This window comes from Ambystoma mexicanum, chromosome 6p (assembly GCF_040938575.1).
Source record: "Ambystoma mexicanum isolate Mex_15411 chromosome 6p, UKY_AmexF1_1, whole genome shotgun sequence".
In the NCBI taxonomy this organism is placed as follows: Eukaryota; Metazoa; Chordata; class Amphibia; order Caudata; family Ambystomatidae; genus Ambystoma; species Ambystoma mexicanum.
In genome coordinates, this window is record NC_090935.1 from 594793964 (window position 1) to 594807241 (window position 13278).

Below are 13278 nucleotides of genomic sequence, written 5' to 3' on the forward strand. Positions count from 1 at the left end.
AGTGGCCCCATATGACACATTTTGAGCAGGCCCAATGCTTTTCCTTTGAGAATTTGGAAATACCATACAAAAGAGGCCCAGGGTGCAGAGGCCAGTCCACCCCTGGGCTAAGTGTTAGGTAGAGGGCTGCACGGGCTCAAGGTATGCAAGCCCAGCCAGGCTAATGCAGAGGAAGGTGGCCCGGGAGGGCAAGTGCAGGTTGAGGGGCCGGGGAGGTCAGGGGAGACCAAGTTCAGGTGTAGACTGGACGAGAAGGGCATGGTGTCCTGTAAGAATCTGAAGGAACTAGGCATCCAGTCAAGAGGCAGACAGGGACAGTAGCACGGGAGAGGAGAGGGAAGGAGGAAGGAGGAAGAGAAAAGGAAGGTCTTGAGAATCTTCTGGAACTTAAAGAGATCTGGCTCAAGTCTGAGAGAGTAGGGAGGCCATTCCAGGAGGAGGCACCTGTGGAGGAGAGAGATCTACCCCTCACTCTCTGCTTGGAAATGCATCTGAGCTGCAGAGAGTTGGAGCTTGAAGACTGAAGGGCTCGAGCAAGAAGGTATTTAGGGAGAGAGAGTTGGATGTAGCAGGGTCCCAGGCCCCAGAAAACCTTGTCGATGTTGCAGAGGGTCTTGAACTTGATCCTTGCAGCAACCGGGAGCCAGTGGATAGATTTTAGGACTGGAGAGATGTGGTCCCTGGACTTGATGCCAAGGATTAGTTTTGCAGTCCTATTCTGGATTAGTTGAAGGGGGCAAAGGGACGAGTTAGGCAGATTGAGAAAGAGGCTGTTGCAGTTGTCCATCCTGGTGAGAAACATTGAGTTTCTGGGGGAAGGTGAGGAAAGGGAGAATACCTCTGAGGAGGTGCAGCTGAAAGTAGGCCTTCTTGGCAAGGTCCATGATGTGAGGAGATAAGGAGAGAGAGTAGTCGAAAATAACACCAAGGTTTTTTGCATCACGAAAGGTGAGGGGAGGGAGCCCATGGAGGTCGACCAGAGTGTGGGAGGGAAGGAGGGAGCAGTGGTCCCATTGAGAAGGATCTCTGTCTTACTGGGATTAAGCCAGAGATAGTTGGCAGTGCATCATGCCTGAATAGCAGACTGGCAGTCAATAACGAGGAAGGTTGAGGAGGAGGCAGAGGACAGAAGTTTGAAGTAGAGCTGATTGTCGTCCGCATAACATTTCAAGTTAGGAGAGAAGGTGGAGATCAAATCAGCTAGAGGGGCCAGGTAAATATTGAAAAGCCAAGGCAAGAGGATAGAGCCCTGATGGACACCGCAGGTGGAGAAGTGCCCAGTTGAACCTGGGAAGGTCGGTGAGAGAGGAAGGAGGTCAGCCAGTTCAGAGCCAAGTACGTGATGCCAAGGGTAGCAGAGAGCCCCAGAGATGCGGGCTTGGATATATGCCCTCTTTTTCGAGCAGATCGAGAGTCTGTATTGCCTTTTGAGCAGGTGGCGGGCCAGTTTGTCAGAGGGTGTGCTTGAAGCCTGCCACTTCCGCTCAGGAGCTCTGCACTTGCATTTCAGAGAGGCCAGATCAGAGTGATACCAGGTGTTGCGCTTGGAGGCAGGCTTCATATGGATCCTCATGAAGGAGCAAGAATGTCAAGTGTGCTGGAGATGGAGAGTTGAAGGTTAGTAAGGGATGTGTCAAACTGAGAGTCACTGGAAGGAGTTGGGGGAGTGAAGGAGGTGGAAAAAGCAGCAACTAACACTCGCTTCATAGGTTGAATGACAGAGTAGGAGACTGGCAGTGCAGGCGGCGGCTTAGCAGGGAGACCCAGGAGGTCCAGGTGGGAGGACAGGAGAGCATGATCAGACCAGGAGAGAGGAGAGTGAAAGGGTTGGAGATGGAGATGTCAGCAGAGATGAGAGCATCCAAGGAGTGCATTGGATTGGAAGTAAGAACGGAGAGGGAAAGAGTAACAGAGGTGTGGAAGAGTCCAGAAGATGCATCAGGTGAGTCAAAGTGAATATTGAAGTCTCCAAGGAGGAGATGCGTGTAGGTGGAGGCCAGGAGAGAAGAGGTGAGTTCAGAACACTCTGAGAGGAAGAGGGAGACCGGGCCAGGGGCCTGTAGATGGTAGCTGGAGTCAGCGAGAGGATAGGAGAGACACCAAGCCTGCAGACGAGGCATTCAAAGGAGGAGTAGGACTGAGTGGGTATGATAGTAGCACGGACCCATTCAGGGAGGCTCAGGGCCACTCTGCCCCGATTCAGGTTAGGTCTGGGCTTAGATAGGATCTTGCAGCTCTCTGGGAGTAGAGTGTCAACACTTGTGACAGAGCTGGCCATGAACCATGTCTCGGTGAGAGCGAGGATGTTAAGGTCGAGATATTCAAGGAGTTGGCAGATGTCAGAGGAGTGTTTGACAGCAGAGAGAGTGTTGGGAGTAGCTAAGTGCCACACTTTTATTTCTTTAATTTTTTATTATTGTTTTTCGATAATATATCTTTACAACAAACAAAATTTTATAAAATTAATATAAAAAAAACAGCATAAAACCAATATTCTTATTACTTTTCATTACTAATTTACAAAAATGTCATGATACTAAACATAATTACAAGGCAAGTAAAGAGAAATATCGAACAGATTTAAATCATCCTTATGACATAACTATCGACAACATACTCATACCTTAACCCATATATCAAGAGGAATTTTTGGAACTTTACATTCAGTTACTATTTAGCTTTTACTGATCACTTTATCTCATCCTCACTGGTAATTCATGCTTATTATTGATTCTTTTTCCAGATTGCTTTCAATAGCAGTTCAAAAATAGTACAGGTCAATAACCAATGATTTTCTGTATCCCCACATACATTGTAACCACAGAGATTCAAAATCATAAATATCAGTTTCATTCACATATTTCCCAAGATGGATTTTCCTATCATTTACGAAGAAAGGACAGTATATTACTAGGAGTTTCAGACTCTCATTTGTTGTTGATTTACAAAATCTGCAACCTACTACACCTATTAATAGGCTATGCTGCCAGTTTTTGATCCGATCTGCTGTTCTAAAAAGGTTGAATCTAAAACGCATATATATAACACAGATCTTTTGATCGGGCACGTGCTTGATATATTCCAGTATTGGTTTTTGACTATGCTGAAATTTTGCATATTCCCTATATGATGTATAGGATCCAATTGTGTCAGCTGTAACTGCCCAATCATAGTGACATAATTTCACCTTCACCATTTGTGGACGTTTGATTAAGTCGTCTGTGTTCATAGCAATTTTTTCTAACGTTATTCTGCATTGTTGACCAGTATCATATACAGATTTTGGAGTTCCCTGTTTTAACATGTCTCCAAGATCTTCATACAATGAATTTGACACTGGGTCTAGCATTTTTACGTAACTGGCCATTTTGCGCCACAAATATTTCGTAGCCAACGTGGTGAGCCCCAATTCATGAGTAATTATCGAATTTGGCAGTGACATAGGTAAATGCAAGACTTGCTTCCATATTTTGCCTTGCACCTTATTAAGAATTATGCCAATTTCAAGAGTACATAGGTCTAGCCCATAGATGATTATCGGTTCCACTTTAAGTGTATAAAAATCAATTAGTGGAACTAACGAAAATTGACAAAGGTTCTTGTGTATTAATTTCATTTGAGAAATTAATGGCGATGCTTTGGTGATAATTTCCAACTGCCATTTCGCAAGTGAATCAGCATTTGTTAAATTGTACCATAGATATATCAACCCCAGTGCCCTTGGGATACACAGCCCTTTGATGTTCCATTTGTAGTGAATTAGCTTTTTCTTGTTAGTAAGAACCATAATATTTGATTTCCTTGTATTTAGGTTCAAATTGTGATTGTCACAAAATTCAACCAGACATGTCAGTTTGTTTTGGAGTCCGAATGGGGTAAGATCGAATAGTATTAAATCGTCCGCAAAGGCCATCCAATCCAGACGCAATGCTCCCAGTTTAACCGCGAAAGAATTACAGCCTGACCATATTGCGCCAATCTCTGTTAAATACAAGTTAAATAGGGTAGCTGAAAGGTTACAACCCTGCTTAACTCCTATATGTGTGTCAATTGGGGAAGTAAGAGAACCATTTTGATCTATTTTTATCCTGTAGTTCGTATTAGTATGAAGTAATACAATCATTGCTATAATTTGAGATGGTATATTAAGCTCTTGCATTCTTCTCCAGAGGATTTTTCTTATTACCGAGTCAAATGCTCCAGATATATCGAGCAGAGCCATATATATCAGCCCATGATCTTTCATCCTAGATAACTTTAATAGATGAGCCAGTATGGTACCGTTTAATTGCGTGCCCATCCCTTTCCTGAAACCGGTTTGGATTAGGGCAGCAAATACTTTTGCTGTTGCATCTATAAGAGCTACCGGTCTAAAGTTTGCTGGATCATTGAGTGGCCCTTTTTTATGTATAGGGATCACAATGGCCGATAACCAGGATACCGGTACTCTCTTGGTTTGCAAGACACATTCTATGCTCCTCAATATAATGCACGCCCACAACTTGGGATCATCTTTTAAAACACAGGGAGGGATACCATCCGGGCCAGCAGCTGTTGATGGTTTCAAGTTCCTTATTATCATTTCTATGTCATCCAGCCCCCATGGGCATTTTGGTGGCAGATCTGACATATTAACCTCAGTCTGCAGATGTCTAAATTTAAATGGCAGTGCATATGTGTTGCGATATACATCTGTCCAAACCTCCCCACTTACAGCTGAGCTCAAAGGTGATATTTCCTTCATTAAGGGATCTCTTAACATTGCCCAAATTTCTCTTGTATTTCTTTGAATAAGGTTATGTATCATGTTCTGATTAACTTTTTGATATTTAGCCAATTTTATTTGTTTGATATCATATTTGTAACTTGTCATGATAGCCTTTTTTTGTATGCTGTAAGATGCATTACCATTCCAGAATTTCATCAGGTTACGCAGTGCTAGGTTCTTCTTCTTTTTCCTAGTAGCAATTTTGGCGTTATGCAACCCCTTTTGATTTTTCTTTATATCATTCCCTTTTTTTGCTGCCAACCCTTCAATATGCCTACGTATCATGTTAGCATTTTGTAATTCGATGGTCTTAACCTCGGGTATAGTCATCATATGCGGATTCATTTTAACACTGTCCCTGTTCACCAAGAAATTCAATTCCCTATACAATCTCATGTTCCATCGTATGGATAGGGGTTGTCGATCAATTTCCAGTAACGACAGAGCAGGTAACACGTTATATGTGGGAAGAGTACATGCAAATGAACACTCCAATATGCAGTGATCACTTAGGTGTGAGTTTATAATGTTACACCTAGATGCAGTATTAGCTAGGTATCCAGACATCACAATATAGTCAATTGTAGATTTTTTGTCACCACGAGACCAAGTGAATAATGGATCCCTACCATATTTGTCCCCTTTCAAAGGAAGCTGCAGCATAACCATAATTAGGTATTACTACGACCACACTACTTTCAGAAAGATTACAATTAAAATCACCACCTATAATGATCATAACATTAGGAGAGTCTTCTACAGCTGCCGACATCACATTATTTAATTTTTCGATTATAGAATCTAGATTGATTACCATTGGATTCCAATTTAACGAAATCAGTAATATATGTGGATACATTACATTACTTGGTATGAGTTCTATTGAGAGTATGTCAGCAGATGTAAAAACTTGCCGTGCCTTGACCGCATAGGTATGTTTTACAAAAATTGCAAGTCCACCAGATGGGCGCCCAGTTACGCCCCTCACTGCATGTGCACAAAGTGCTGTGTAGCCTTCTAAATAAATATCCTCGAGAGCCATGGTTTCCTGTACTACCATTATAGCAGGCAATTTACAATGTTGTAATTTCTGGAACCATGCATTCAAGTTCTTCCGGCCACAGCAATTCCATGAACTTATAGTCAATGCATCATTTTATAGATTTACTTTACCTGGCTGCTCACCAATTAGAGTCTTCATTAATGGTTCAAGCCATGCGAGGCTTGTGACAATTTGAGCCACTGCCTCTGATTGTTCTCTTATTTTTTCATGCATGCTTACAAATTCATTCTCCCTTTTGTCAGCATTAGATTCATTTTGGCACAATGGAACCTGATATTCAACAAAACTACTTGCATCTTCCATTGAGTAATACATCGATAGTTCATAACCCAGCATTTCAAAATCTTTTACATGTTGCCATATTAAAGAAGCAATTATTATGTTTTGATATTTACACAACATCCTACAATTAGGAACATATGGGAGCCTAATCCAATCAATATCATTTGATACCAGATTACGCAAGTTTGGAATTTGGTGAAATACTTTCATCAGAGAAGCCCGATTTAAATTTGGTTTTTCAACCTTTGACGGATCTACCGTGCACCCCATCACCAATTTCACCTCTGGGGACCCTTGTTTATGGTTTTTCATACCATTTTGATCTTGTCCATCCTGTATCTTGATCTCTATATTGGGTTTCTCTTTAGCATGTGCATCTAGTTGTATCATATTTGTCTGTGAATTACCAGACCCAGATACCTTAGATGGTTCCATATCTTTTTTCTCATTTTGTGCGTGACTAGTATCTTTACTATTCGCTGTGTCTGAGGTCTGAATCATGTCTTCAGTATTAAGGACAGTACCATACGATGGATGAGTTAGAGAAGTTATTTTTTCATCCATCTTTTCAAAAAAGCTTTGAAGCTGTGTTTGTATAAGTAGAGGTGTAGACATATTAGCAGCATCTTTAGCAGCTACCAAGGTGTCTTCACTGCATCTCTGTTCTGGTGTTTTATTAGACCCCTTTTCAAATACGGCTGCAGACCTCTCCTTTACCATACCATCATTGACCTCCAGAAGTGCCTGGCTTTCCATATTTAATTGGGTTAAGTCAATGGCTGTTTCATCCTTTGTTTTGTTTATATTTATTTTTTGAAGGTCTCTCCTAGCGTCAACATTTTTTTTTGTTTTTTGTTCCCATTTTTTTCAGTTAGGGTACACCCCACTTGTGGTAAGCCCTTTTGTACTCCTGTGATAGCTTGTCTCTTTTTTGCTCTCGCATGAAGTTTTTTTGCTTTGCGAGACATAAAATATAGTGTTTGAATTTCATTGGGCTCTTCGGTTACAATTTTGATAGGCTCGAGTGCTTTCATATTAGCTCCTTCATGTAAGTCAATAAGATCAGTGAGAACCGACAGGCTATCCGGACCACTGTGGGATAAAGAGACAAGGTCATCACCATATACAGCCTGTTCTCCACATGGAACTGCAGCAGGCACTAAGTTTGCAGCCACAATGATTTGTTCCAATACCAAGATTCTCTCATGTTGGAGTTTTGCAATTTCTGCATACGGGGGAATCTGGTTTGTGTTTTTTACAGATGAGCAAGACTCTATATTTACTTCCAAGATATTATCCGTATACCCCAAATTCGTTTGGGTAAATTGTGATTTTAAGACAGGTGCGGTACAGTTGTTTCCCGCTCCTATCGGTTCCAATACATTTGTGTAATTTCTTGTATTGCCTCTAAGAAGTTGTTCAGCCCAAAATGTATGGCATTTTTCCTGTGCCATCATGTAGCCTTCAATTCTGCTCAATCTAGAGGCAGTATCAGTAGTTGATGTACTAAGTGCACCAATTGCTCCATGGGTATATTCGTGTCCCTTATCAAGCAGATTTAAGATCCTTGCCAACATAGGAAAATTTTGTAACTTTTGTTGGTTAAGATCAACCAACGTATCTTCAAGTGGGAAAAGTGGTAATGAAGAATTTGGTTGGCGTGCTGAGTCAGACAATCGTTTCACTGGGAGTGGGTCAAACCCTAGAACAGGTGACTGTGGATATGTTATATCAGGTGGATTGCTCACCAAATCATGGGCAGGTGAACTTGCATTTTGTTTTTTTTCTTTTTCACCCCAGGCCATCTCATTTTTTCTTGTTTCTTTTAATTGATTGAGATTGGCCGCTATTGCTGCATGAAAGTGAAGCTGTTCTCTCAAACCCCGGGAGCTCGCTGTGGGGGTCGAGGGATCGTTTGATAAACGGGTTCTGCTGTGTAATTCTGCCAGAACTACTGGTGCGACTAATGAAGTATCAACAGTAATCAAACTATGTCCCTCGATTACCGCACCCAGCAACGAGCTATCAGTAATGGGTATATTACATATAGGATTTGGTGGATATATCAGTCCATCAGTGTTCTCCATGTGTATTTGAGCTAGTGTCTCTATTTTTTTCGGTGCCTCATTTGAATTTACCATCTCAACCGCTGGTAAGTTTAAAGTGGGTGTGTTTGTTGGCATTGAAGCTAGTTCCTTATCACTTGAAGTCTTACTCATACTTCTCCCTTTTTTGATGTACTTGCTGGGTGCGCGCGCGGGTGCCCTGATGCCGGTGCTTTTGTTTGGTAGCGTGCACCCCAAGGGGCGGGGCTAGACAATGAATACCTTCAAACAACAAGAAAAAAAAAGTGACGTGTTACATTCTGTCCAATAAGTTGCTTGTCACTCCCCCTCACACCACGCTGTTGTCAACGTGCCCAACACAATTACACAACTCTCATTAGTAGCTCGTGTGAGCGACCGATGTTAGCCGCTCGTATTGGCAGATTAAACGGTCACCTTTTTCTATTTCTGTGAACCAGGCAAATCCGTGTTGCTATATCAGACGTCCTCCTTATAAACAAACAGCAGCGCGGCAGTAGTAACACCCTGCTCCACGTTCCAATATACTCCGGTCAGGAAACCGCAGCGCAAGTCCCACGAAGTCCTTCTAACAGTAAACAGTACTTGATGTACTGCTGGGTGCGCGAGTGGGTGCGCTGATGCCGGTGCTTTTGTTTGGTAGCGCGCACGCCAAGGGGCGGGCTTGACAATGAATACCTTCAAACAACAAGAAAAAAAAAGGGACGTGTTACGTTCTGTCCAATAAGTTGCTTGTCACTCCCCCTCACACCACGCTGTTGTCAACGTGCCCAACACAATTACACAACTCTCATTAGTAGCTCGTTAGTAGCTCGTGTGAGCGACCGATGTTAGCCGCTCGTATTGGCAGATTAAACAGTCACCTTTTTCTATTTCTGTGAACCAGGCAAATGCGTGTTGCTGTATCAGACGTCCTCCTTATGAACAAACAGCAGCGCGGCAGTAGTAACACCCTGTTCCACGTTCCAATATACTCCGGTCAGGAAACCGCAGCGCAAGTCCCACACTCTAGAATCAAGTGCCCAGGAAGGGAAAAGCCGAGATTGCAGCATACAACAGAAAAGCAAGATACCTAGAAGCAAGTTTTCTTGATAGAGGGAAAAAATCCTACCCAGCGGGATAGATGGAAAGCCTAATTTTCAAACACAACAGCAAATGCAAGAACACTCAGATTTGACTTTTCTAGATCAAGGGGAACAAGCCTAATTATCAACACACACAAAAGCAAGTGCAAAAATACTCAGATTTGACTTTCCTCAATAAAGGGTAAAAAGCCTAATTTTCACCCAAAAGCAAATGCACGAACACTCATATTTGATTTTCCTAGATAGAGAGTAAAAGGCCTAATTTTCAAACACAAAAGTAAATGTAAAAACACTTAGAGCTGACTTTCTTAGAGAGAGGGGAAAAGCCCCAATGGCTAGCTACAACAATTCACCAATGCCAGATATGGATAACATACAACACTGATGCGCAGCAGACTGCAAACTTAGCTAATAGTAATAATGAAAGAGGAGGAACAGTTGAATAGGGAACAGTAATGACTATTCCCCCTGGCCGCACCTTCCTTACCTTGTCAGTCGCTGCTGGTTGACGACTGCACTGCATGCTCCCATGGGGAACACAGGAAAACACAGTCTGGAGCTGCTAATGCAGGAGCCTCCCTTTACCTCGGGCCCTTCACTGCAGGGGCTGCACAGGCAGTGGGCCTTCCCTGCAGGATTCACTAAAGTGAGGCAGCTTGTACAATCAGGGGTCAGGGGCAGTGTGGGAGGCCGGAGGGAAACAGGAAGCAGCAACCACAATGGGCCGCGATGCAGAGAAAGCAAGTTGAGTCCCCAACAAAGGATAATCCTTTAAAATATGAGCGGGAGCTCAGAGCTGCAGGATGTTAAACACTCACCAACAAGCAGATCCAAAAATGAATTGCCACGCCGAGCAACAGGCAAGTGTAACACAAAAGATGTTCCAGGCACACAGGGCAGCTCACCCAATCAGGGTTCGTGGGGGAGGTGGGAGGGAAACAGGAAGCAGGGACCACAATGGGGTGCGATGCAGAGAAAGCAAGTGGAGTCCCCAACAAAGGAACAACTTTTATAATATGAGCAATAAGCAGTTCCAAAAATTAATTGCAGTGCCATCCTAGTTGACTGCATGTAGCTTCCTATTAATTTCCTTACGGATGAGAAATTCCAATGGTTTAATATGCTCCTACAAAACCTGTCCACCTTCACCAGTTTATTGTGAGTTATCCAGTCTTTTTACTTGATTTCACAATATGGTGTGATTGTGCTAGAAGGATTTCTTTATTTCTTATTCATTTCATTTTATATATCTATTTCTTTTTCTAGTGTGACCAGGTGGACTATTGTCTACCGTCAGGTACTATGAAATATTCTTGCCAACTATCATTTAGTTTTTGCTTTCCTCCTATATTATCTTTCTTGTTTTCTATAATAGAATTCTACTATACTAGTATGTGCTTTGGTGACTTATTCAACATGATCTATTCAGTATGTATTATTTTTCACAGAGACAGACAATATCTGCTGAGAAGGACATGGACTTTGTAATTGTTTTGGTTGGTTTTGTATTTGTTGGTCAGGTATTTCTGAGGGATTATAATAGATTGTCATGTCTTTTTCTCCTTTTATTTTTGATGTGCTGTCAGAAGTGCCCCGGTGAAGGCTTTAGCTTCCAAAATGCATTGGTCATTTTACTTGTCTGCTTCTGTATTGAACTACATGGATTATACACAAGGTATGCCAGGTGCCAGGTACCTGCTCACTCTGTCACCCCTGCACCCGCACCCCTCTCGAGCTCTTTGCTCCTCTACCTCTAACTCCCTCAGGGTCAGTCGTTTTTTCTAAGAAATGAGCTGGGGGTAGATCTCTTTCTTTGGCTGGGGCCTCCCTCTGGAACAGCCTCCCTGCCACTCTGAAGCTTGAGGAGAACCATCTCCGGTTCGGAAGCACCTCAAGACCTTTCTCTTTTCTTCTGCTTTCGACCCCCCTCCCTGGATGATCTGTTCTCTCACGGCACCTGGCCTACCCTCTGTCTTCCGGGCTCTGGTACCTGCTCACCCTGCCACCCCCCCCACTTCCTCCAGGCCACCCTTTACACTGGGGTCTGTATCTGTACCCATACAGCCCCACCGACATTTTCTTCCTGCACTTATCTGACATACCCTGTTTGATGACTTAAACCCAGCACTTGCCGCTTGCTGGCTTCACTACCGCTGTTTGTTGTCTTTTATTTATTATTATTTGTCTGTTTTCTCCCTTGCTCCACACTTTCCACTTTTCCTCCCCTACCATGCACTTCTCCCCTCCCCCTCTCCCATGCATTTGCACATTCTCAATGTCTCTGGGCCTAGTAAGATTGTTGTTTTGTTCTCCCTTGTTTTCCTCTCCCTTGTCTGGTCACGCTCTGAAACATATGTGTAAAATATCATATCATATATGTACAATCAATAAGACTCATTTTACAACTTTGAGAGCCTTTTGTGTTTTTCTTTATTAGGAACTTACCTTTATGAACAGGCCTGGTTATGTTATAACCTGGGTTGTGAGCACACAGCACCTATTTTGATTGCACTGGTTATTCTCTTTATATCTGCATTGAATTTAGACAAGCCTAGCCACATATTAACACTTATGTTTGCTTTAACCTTGATCCACAGTTAACCAGACAAGTGTTATCACTAGCCGACATTCAATGCAGGTCAGCCTATCCAGCTAATAACACGTACAATGTTTACTTTACCCTTGATGCACAGTTATTGTGCATCAAGGGTTAAGCCAACATGATAAGTGTTAATATTACCGGGCTAGACTGTCTTACATTTAATGTAGGCCAGTCCATCCAATTAATATACTTATCTTTGCTTTACCGTTGATGCACAGTCACTAGGCATCAAAGGTAAAGGAAACCTGATAAATGTTATTGCATAGCTAGACTGTCCTCCATTGAATGTAGGCCAGTCTATCCAATTAATCATTCTTATATTTGCTTTACCCTTCATGCACAGTCACTATGCATCAGCAGTAAAGGAAACCTGATAAGTGTTATTGTGTGGCAAGACTGGCTTACAATGATTGTAGGCCAGTCTTGCCTGCCTTGCAGTGACACAGTGACCCTATATAGTAATACTGGCATGTATTCATGCAGCATGCAAGGACGTGAATAGTTAGAACAAAAGAGGTGATGGCTAAAAGGTTTAGAATTAATCTGAACCTCTGGCATTGCTCTGGGCAACCCTCCAGACCATTGTTGGAGGGGACCAAGCCTGATTTGCATATAGCCTTTCCATTTCTATAATGGCATAGCAGGCTGAAAAGTGATGGTCTAGAGGGTTGCCCAGAGCTGTGCACGTGGTTAAAACCTTCCAGCGATCAACATTTGGTTTTACTCATGTATAGGCACAGCCAGCATGAAAATGTTTTACATACTGGCATATGCTGTGGGCAAAGTCATACCGAAAAATAGTCCCGTGCACTGTTGGTAACTTGCATCAACTGGGTTTTTCATGTGCTGACATACAAAGCTGATTGCAAACATTGTGGTTTTTTAACCATTTTTTCACAGAAATTGCTGTAAAATGCACCATTACAACCCATTATTTAAAAGCTTTTCTCGGTGTGAGAATACTGCCAAATCCAGCTTGAGTGGTTTGTGTTCCCTCGCTCCGGTCGATTGCTTACGCATATTAGTCACATACATTTACGCCCCTACATAAAAAAAAATCACCAGCCGCCATTGCATAGTTTCAATGTTTCCTAGCTGCCGATTTGCCTACACTCATGAATAAATGTATAAATATAGTTCTAGCACTTGCGCTCTGTGTTTTCCATTGGTAAATCTGCATGACCCTAGCATAGGACTAGACAAACTGAAGGGGCCAGATACAGGTATGCACAAGCACTACTCACATGCACAACCATTTTAAAAAATGTATTTTGTTAAGCTTTCTTGTACCATGAGACAAAACAGAAATGCATAACCGTTCACCATCAAACACAGGACATAAGGGAGCCGTCTGGGTGCACAGAAGATCAATCAACAGGTGAGTGAAGAGTCAA